An 8,090-nucleotide genomic window follows, 5' to 3' on the forward strand; every position below is an offset into this window, starting at 1 on the left:
AAGAGTGCAACCCTCCACCCCCCCCTTCCACCTCCCGTCATCTCCTCCAGCTGACCGGTCCGGAGCCTCCTTCGGTCCGGTCTTCAGGCTCCTTCATCACCACCACCGTTGTCTAGATTCCATCGGGGGGTCTAATGGTTCTCTACCCCCATATATTTATACACAAAATATTCGTATGGCGATGGAGTCTAATCAACAAAGAATTTGTACATTTTATTTGAGGTGTACAATAAACCTTATTTTCATATCTGCAAACATGTCCCTCCTGATGGAAATGTTGTCTAGGCTATTTTGTCTATAATATTGTTTATTGTATGTCAATATCAAAATGTAAATGTCAAAACGACATTATTTGAACAGCAAGGAAACTTTACAGCTGTTAATAAAATAAAACCTGAAACTTTAGTGTAGATATGTTATGTTGCATGCTGCTTTCCACTAATCCTGTTATGTGCATTAGTTGTTGATAAATGAACTGCATTTATTAAATATTTTCATTCAAAGTACTTTACAGTTTTCTTCTCATTCACACACAATACACACTCACACACCAATGGCTGCGAGTTACCATGCATAGCTCTGGCCTAACCATTAGGAGCTGGGGATTGCCAACACTGCAATGAGTGGACGACCCATTATTCATACCTGCAGAGCCACAGCTGCCCAGAGTTGTTAGAATACTGATACATCTCCCAACATGTAGGCTTCCTCTCAATTGGGAATTTTGGAAAGGTTGAAAACTGGTATATGCAAAATCTAAACTATGACTCAATCACATGATGTACATTACAGGCATGTGGAATTATTGTCCAGGAAGTGTAATTTTACAACCCAAGCTTAGTCAAAACGTCTTTTGGCTGCAAAAGCAAAATGCTAATTTGCAACTGCTGGTATGTTCTTATTTTTTGGTGGTACACAGTCATTTTGAAGAAATGTGTTGTTTGTTCACACAGAGCAGATACAGCTCTGGGGCAGGTGATGAAATCAACCTGAAAGTGTTAAATAGATTCAAATGCATGTGGACTTGATGTACTCTTTAACAGGTTTTTGATTTGCATGTTAGACTATTGAATGTACTGCCAGTGGAGACGTCTGACAGCTGTCTTTCAGTTCCATTAATGATTCATTTGTTGATGTCTGTTGTGACCCACAGACAATACAGATTTGACTAATCTGTGCCTACAGATAACTATTGCAGTTTACTAATCTGTTTCAGTGGATATTTCCTTTAACGAAAAGCCTTTACGTAATAATGAGAGAATAAATTATTACCAAAGACCTTAAACTCTGCCAGTGTTATTATGACTTCCTCCATTTGACTCAGTGGCCATGAGGCAGGGACTCAGTTGTACTGATCAGGCCTTTGCGGTGATCCTCCACTGTGAGCAGGCTGGGTCACACCCTCTCTTCATTGTCTTCCAGGTACACTTTTCATCTTATATTATATAAAACACTATCCAATGATCTTTTTCTGGTTTTGATCAATTCTGTCTCCGTTGGCCCCTTATGCCTTTAAGGCAAATGCTTCATCTTGTCTGTCGCTGTCCCTTCCTCCCTTCGTCCCTCTGTCTCTGTACTTTCCTTTCATCATCCCTCATCCCTTGTAACATTGATTTAACCTCACTGTGTATGACTGGCCTTCAATCCCCTTAGACCCTACTTCTGGAATGATACGTTTCAGCCTTCTCCCTGGCAACCTTGGAAATGATACACCTCACTCTGAGATGGGAACAGGACAGCCTCTAGTGGCACACCGGCGGCACTTCAAGTGCTGCTTTTTTCTTCCAAACCTCAAATGCAGCTGAGAAATACTGACTGATGGTAACATTCCCATAATACAATGCTAAATTTCAAAGTGCATTTTCAACATTTAAGGACAGATTAACTATAAGAAGTATATTTTTGGTTCCCAGGAGCTCAACATGCTTGACAGATTTGCTTTGATTTACTGTAATATGCTATAACTTAGAGGAGTACACAGTGTCAAATCCATTATAACAGACTTCCATATCAATTTTTGGGCCACATCTAAAGCTCAAAAACCAAACCTGCAGTAAAACCCCGGCGCAAACAACTTTGTAAAGTCATAAAGAAGCCGACTTGACTCCCTTGGGAGGATTTTTAACAAACACCACAATGAGGCATGACCAAACTGCATCACACTGTATAAAACAGTTAACTCCCATGTTGAGATGAGTTTGATGTCCCACCATTCGCGCTTTGATGTACACCACATGCTTGTTGTTTACCAGCATGGATGCTTGAGTTATTTGCCTCTTTGCTGTTTCCTCCCTAATCTTAGAAATACCGCATCCAGTCATAAATAATGACTAAATCAGCGCTCTGGTTTCCTGACCCATAAAAGTGAAAGGCAGCACTGCTCTTAAGGCCTGTGCATGTGTGTGTGTGTGTGTGCATTTGTGTACAGCTATGTGCATGTGTCGTAGAGACGGATTGGTTGGAAAAGCTACGCTTAAAACCCAGAAGGGGAGCATTTTGATGACTGTCTCCCCGTCCTCCAGCTCCTCCTCCTGTTGTCTGCCTCTCCCTACAGTGGAAATGCCTCATGAAGAAGCAGGATGTGAATTCATTTTACGCTGAGATGAAGTTAGTAATGCCCACCATCTGTTATCGTCAGTGAGCTGCCAGAACAGCAGCGGCAACACAAAGAGGAATGCAGCACTAGTTAGAGAGTTGCACACGTCAACAGTGAGACACATGATGCCACCGTGGTATTGATGGATGGCCTTTTTCGGGAGTTATCTAAAGCCTATACTCCTTTTACTGAGCATTTGTTTCTCTATATCTGCAAAACATAAGTTCTAAGAGGCATGAGCTATGTCTACTGATAGGAAAATGTGCAAAATTGTTGTTATTGTTGTTTTGGTAGCCTTCAGGGAAGACAAATTTGATCCAAACTGCCATTACTTTGCAAATCCCGTCAGTGAGAGGTACGGGATTATCTCATGATGCTATCCCTCCCTCTGGGGATATTTAGTCATTGCTAGACGGAGATTTAAAGAGGAAGCAGAGGGAAAATTGTCTGCCTTATTTTTAATTATAGAGTACATTTTCTGCACTTTGTGACATTTTCTTTCATAAAATGGTTTTAAAAAGCATTACAGACTATTTCTGTAGTTTGCTATACATTATGGATATAGGCATGTGCACACCTTTATATATAGGACAACTTTAACACGAACAGTCCAGTTGCTGTTCCATCACATGTTCTCCTTTTGCCTGCTATGATAAGGCTTCGCATGAGGATGCCGAGTTAGCTTTGTAGAGTTTCCCCCTGCCCTTAACGTGTACCTGATTTGTTTGGCAAGAGCTTCCTGAGGATAAATAAACCATAATGTCGTTTTACACACCGCTAGCTGCATAATTCATCACATGGAAAGTGGTGCACATGCAAGCTCGTCATGTTTCATCACCATTAAGTGTTGAAGGATTTGTTGATGAAGGAGAAATGACCTTAATGGGGAAACAGAGCTGGGGGTCAAAGAGGCTGGCCGCTGAAGATTTAGACCATGACAGTAATCAGGTTAAGCTTAATGCTGTTATTGTTGACTGTAGACAGGAGGAAACAATTGCCTTTGCGGTTTTCTCATTGGACAACAGTTATTCCCTCGGCACACACACACACACACACACACACACACACACACACACACACACACACCAACTTGAATCGAGTGCGTAGACTGATGACTCTATCCCTCAAGTACCAATATTGATCACTCACCATTTACTAATGAACACGTATACAGCAACACCTGACAAACACTGTTTCTGTAATCAGATAGTTTTAGACAATTAGTAGTTCATTGTTCTAAACTGATTAAGAATTTTCTAGGAAGAAAAGCCAGACAGCAGCTACCTTTATAGGCTTGCAGTCACAAGGTTGTTTGCCATATTCTGGTTAAAGGCTTGCTTGGATTAAGCTGCCTACATGAACGGTTTACTTTATGAAGTTGAAAATGTTCTATATGCTCGCTCTCTGGCAATACCAAGTATAAAACATTTACTTCAACAGAGGAAAAACATAAATACACAGTGTATACCAAAGCTGCTATGTCAGATAGCCGATACCGAACTAAACTGGTCACAAGACGAAATGCTTCAGAATATGGATGGCTACAGCCAAGTTAGAGGCTGTACTAGCTAAATGCTAACGTCAGCATGCGCAAATGCTCACAATGACAATGCTAACATGCTGATGTTTAGCAGGATGAGGGCCCTATCTTGCAGCCAGCACAGCGCGGCGCAAAGCCCAACGCAAGTGTCTTTGATGTTTTAGGACCTTCCAGCGCCCATGTCATTTTGCATATTGCAATCTTGAGGCAGCGCGAAGTGATCGCACCATTGACCAAAAAAAACCTGGTCTAAAGTCAGTAGCGCAGCATTTCCTTGTTATTCAAACAGCTCATTAGTCAAATGTCAAACTATGCCGTCAAACTAGCAAAAGTGGATTTGGACACTGCCCTAAATGCACCTGCGCCATGCTCTTCACACTTTAACGTATTTTGGTGTGTTAGCATGCTATTTGCTAATCAGCACTTAACACAAAGTACAGCTGAGGCTGATGGGAATGTTATTAGTTTTGCAGGTATTTGGTTATAAAAATAAGTGTCAGTCAAATTGCACATTTTGACCTGCTGATGGTGCTAGATGAAATGTTAGGGGATCGCTAAAGGGATTAAAAGGAAGCAGCTCATGAACGTCTGCAGCGCATGTCATGGCAATCCTTAGTTGTCAAGACTAAAATACTAAAATGTGAACTTCATGGAGCTAGAAGAAAAGTGAAATGATCACAAAATCAGTAGGGGCTATCTTCTGGAAATTATGAATGTGGACCAAAGTGGTGGAGCATTAATGTCAGGTTTCCTAAAACCAGAGTAAGGTGTTTATCAGGGTATAACCATGTTACCACATTTACTTGTGCCACTGCTAACTTTGGACAACGGTGCACCTCACACTGCACTAGTTTTTCCCCAGTGCCAAGTAGATCATTTCCTTATGTGGATATGAGTAGTTACAAAATTAGTGATTGATATTGTGAGTAGTATGCCAAAGCAATAAACAATTAAACAAATGCATGCATCACTTACAGTATAGTGGGTACACAGCAGGATACACTGTCACACTGTTATGTGCCAATGCACTCATAGCAAATAGTGCATGAGAACCAAATTGAAGTGATTAGATCTGATAGAAAACAATGAATGTGCCTGTGAAGCACAGTGCTTAAAGTTAATGAAAAACAAAGTGGGTTGTTGGTGAAGGAAGACAAAGTAAATACAGCATCTTATTATTTAAATAAAATAGCTCACCGAATATCACTTAGTCTCTAAATAAATTTACAGAATTTACTCTATAGTGGCCTTGTAAATTGGCAGGAAAATACTAATACTAATATTAGTATAATTTATTAATGGTGATGGCAATTAAAACAGACTAATCCAGTTAATTAATACACATTTGTACTGTACTAGTTCTGAAAACTTACTACTGTGCGGGGTGCTGCAAAAAGACAATTATCTCCTGATGCAAATGAAATAAGCTTGGCTGCTAATGATAGCACTGTAAGAATACAGCCATCCCTATGCTATCTTTTGAGAGCAATATAGAAATACATTAAAATGATAAGCATAGGACAATATCAGAAACCATGAAATTGTTATCTGCCCATTGAGGGGAAAAATGATTCCCAAGGCTTATTCAAAGGCCTATTATACCCCAACATAACCTCTATATCAGCTGCCACTGATGTCCCTGTGGTGTAAGCATATTACATACATACTGTATATTTACTTATTCTCTTTTCTTCATCATTATTATTTTGTGTTATAATAAACCCAACTCTGACATTGGCCAGCTCATTAAAAGGGCATTTCAGGGCTCGGGTGTCACAGATAAGAGAAAACTATCTTCTTTTTGTCTGTGTGTGCATTTGTGCGAGTGTGTGTGCTTGACAGAGAGATAAAGCAAAAAAGAGAAAGGTTATGTATGCTTTAATGTGGAGCAGGGGATATATATTTCATTTTTTTCATTTTTCTTCTAAATACAAAGTGTAGGCGCAAAGCCATTAGACCGCGGAAAAAGGGAGATGAGTTTAGGAAGTGTGAAAAAGTAGAACTGTGGGAAAACATGACTCAAACCACACACACACATACATCACACAAAAACACACTCACCTCTCCGTGTGTAAGAGCTTTGAATCTTAGTATTTCTAGCCAGATATCTCCTGAGTCTCATTACGATTGTGCTGATCGTACCAGATCGACAAAGACAGACAGAACAGAGATGTTTACTCGTGTAATGGGGTCTGTGGAGAAAAAGTAAATCACACCACAGGGACAAGGCTTTTATGGTAGAAGTAAAGATCCATTTCTGCTTTTGTCTGTCTTTTTTCGATGGTATAAAACGCCATTGGAGAGGATATCTAGTTAATGAAGCTGAAATGTGAGACCTCATGTACTTTTTGCTTTAGAAATTAAGCAGCTGGGGAAAGCAGAGGCTCGAGTGGGGACCAAAAGGCTTTACATAACATTACTATCTAGATAGATAGAGTTGAACTGGACCAAATGAGAGTGTGAGGCTTCACAATATTATACATTTAAGTCCTCACGTTCCCACTGAACTGTGAAAGTCAGCTGATGAAATGGCAGTGGATCACAAATGAACCCAAGTACCCAGAGTACATGCAGATATCATGGGCTTGCAGACTGAAAGCTTTGGGGGAGAAAAACACGTTTGATAAGATTGAAATGAGTTGTTTCAGCAGCCAGAATCATTATCGGAGAGGATTTCAGACTAAGATCACTATCAAATGTATTGACAGAGAAGGATTTAGCAGGCAATGGAGAATGTGTCAAGCTCATTCCAAACAAAGGCAATAATGAGTTGTTTTAAATGGATCGTCTCTTTGACGGACACTAATTCCTTTTTTGCAGGCCCATGTGTAGAACAAACACTAATCAGTAACCTATTATATTGTTGGACTTTAAAGGGGTGATAGAATGCGAAACCGAGTTTCCCTTGTTGTAGTTGAATTACAACAGTTTTTGGGAAAAATAGACACACATAGAACCTCAGAGTCCCATTGACACCCTTTCCTATGCAAATCTCACAATTTGAAACTGCTGCTGAAAACGGACGAATCTCAACAAAGTTTATAGTTGACGTCAACTCGGTGGCTGTACCTTATTTGTCTCTAGTCTGTACCTTTGTCACGCACCAACATTTACATACAAACCACTGATCTGAGGCCAACTGGTCTTCTGAATCTAGGTCGTGCAGATCTCAGAAATGTTATACATTGTCTGCTATTTCATTACTAAATTCACTTCTGAGACTTTCTTATGCGAGAAATCAAATATGTGGATGTCAAATATGGGCCGTTTTAATAAAATTGATGGCTAATTGCAAATTTGGTCTGACTGTGTCGGACTTCACAGTCTCCACAGTCTGACGTGACAGCCGGCCGGAGCCTGCCGGGTTTGCTGGCTTGCCGGTTGTCCTGTCGTTCTTGGATAAGATTAATTGAAAGGTGTTTTTTTTTGAAGCTATAATGCTCCACAAGAGATTGCAACCGTAACAAGGTCGCGGACCAGGCTCTCAGTCACACACACCGGCCATGTAGCAGGACGAGGGGAGGGAGAGCAGCGAGTGTCCGGCCGTGGAGCTCCGTCGGGGCAGTGGCATTTGGTAGTGCAGTAACCAAGGAACGGGGACTTTGCGCTGGGTACGGAGCGCTGCGGGCTGCCAGCCGTGACGCAGCTCCAGTCAGCTCACAGCGGGGTCTGTGAAGGACGACTCCGGAAGGCACCCGCCGGCTGCCACCTCAGACTGTGGAGCTTGTGAAGTGCGACACAGTCAGACAAAATTTGTAATAAGCCATCAGTTTACGTAAAATGGTACATATTTGAGCTCTACATAGTTGATTTCTCGCGTGAAAAAGTCTCAGAAGTGAATTTATGAATGAAATAGCAGACAAACAATGTATCAAATTTCTGTGCAGTGTGTGTAACGGAGGGGCATGGAGGGGAGGGTGTGTGTGTGTGTGTGTGCGCGTGTGTGTGTGTGTG

The 8,090-nt window shown here is 41.1% G+C and overlaps 1 protein-coding gene and 1 long non-coding RNA gene across 5 annotated transcripts in view; one reads left to right on the top strand and one right to left on the bottom strand.

The window, feature by feature from the left end:
- The window catches only part of dpp6a (dipeptidyl-peptidase 6a), a 238,896-nt gene that overhangs the window by 149,917 nt on the left and 80,889 nt on the right, over positions 1–8,090 (bottom strand). The gene's annotated exons all lie outside the window — the stretch shown is intronic.
- The window catches only part of LOC116671964 (uncharacterized), an 18,364-nt gene that overhangs the window by 10,057 nt on the left and 217 nt on the right, over positions 1–8,090 (top strand). Inside the window, exon 2 of the long non-coding RNA XR_004327425.1 lies at positions 4,602–4,609. This is a non-coding gene — a long non-coding RNA (uncharacterized LOC116671964). The remainder of the gene's footprint in view (positions 1–4,601; positions 4,610–8,090) is intronic.

The sequence above is a fragment of the Etheostoma spectabile genome, chromosome 22, assembly GCF_008692095.1.
Source record: "Etheostoma spectabile isolate EspeVRDwgs_2016 chromosome 22, UIUC_Espe_1.0, whole genome shotgun sequence".
Classification (NCBI taxonomy): domain Eukaryota; kingdom Metazoa; phylum Chordata; class Actinopteri; order Perciformes; family Percidae; genus Etheostoma; species Etheostoma spectabile.